General features: G+C 41.7%; 1 non-coding gene across 1 annotated transcript; it reads right to left on the reverse strand.

Moving 5' to 3' along the window:
• Positions 1-263: 263 nt before the first annotated feature.
• Positions 264-366, reverse strand: LOC140624635 (U6 spliceosomal RNA). The gene has a single exon (XR_012024093.1). It is a non-coding gene; the product is annotated as a U6 spliceosomal RNA (small nuclear RNA).
• Between the last annotated feature and the right edge of the window lie 558 nt (positions 367-924).

A 924-nucleotide genomic window follows, 5' to 3' on the forward strand; every position in this document is an offset into this window, starting at 1 on the left:
TATGTCCACTGTCTGAAAACCATTACTTCATACTTTGTCTTGTGTCTCAATTTTTTAAAAGATTTTATTACCTGTTTGAGAGAGAAAACACAAGTGGGAGTGGGGTGGGGGTAGGGGATGGGAGTGGGATAGTGGGGAAGGGCAGAGGTAAAGGGAGAAGCAGACTTCCTGCTGAGTGGGGATCCTGATGTGAGGCTGGATCCCAGGACCTGGATATCATGGCCTGGGGCAAAGGCAAAGGCCACCCAGATGCCTCAATTTTGTTTTTAATGGAACACATCACGAATTTGTCTGTCATCCTTTCATGGGACCATGCTAATCTCTCTATTGTTCCAATTTTAGTATATGTGCTGCCAAAGTGAGCACTTGTTTCTCAACTTTATTTATTTATTTATTACCTGTTTTTCCTTTTTTAAAAAAATTTTTATTGTTGGCTTGAACCTTTCTTAGTGCAATGGAAGGAACTCAGGTTCTATACTCAGGAATGGCTATGATTACAGAGATAGCTCTGATGCTTACTCATTTTATGATAACGGGCAAGCTGTAAATGTATCTGAGCCTCAGATTTTCTGTCTGTAATAAAGGGTTAGTAGGGATCCCTGGGTGGCACAGCGGTTTAGCGCCTGCCTTTGGCCCGGGGCGTGATCCTGGAGACCTGGGATCGAGTCCCATGTCGGGCTCCCGGTGCATGGAGCCTGCTTCTCCCTCTGCCTGTGTCTCTGCCTCTCTCTCTCTCTCTCTCTCACTGTGTGCCTATCATAAATAAATAAAAATTAAAAAAAATAAATAAAGGGCTAGTACCCTTCACTGGTAGGGTTTTTTTGTTTTTGTTTTTGTTTTGTTTGTTTCTCAATTTTAAGTGAAAATACTAAATCCAGTTTCTTCATAGTATGGACACATAGTGAAGTCAAAATTATTTTTTTG

The sequence above is a fragment of the Canis lupus genome, chromosome 34, assembly GCF_048164855.1.
Source record: "Canis lupus baileyi chromosome 34, mCanLup2.hap1, whole genome shotgun sequence".
Taxonomy (NCBI): Eukaryota; Metazoa; Chordata; class Mammalia; order Carnivora; family Canidae; genus Canis; species Canis lupus.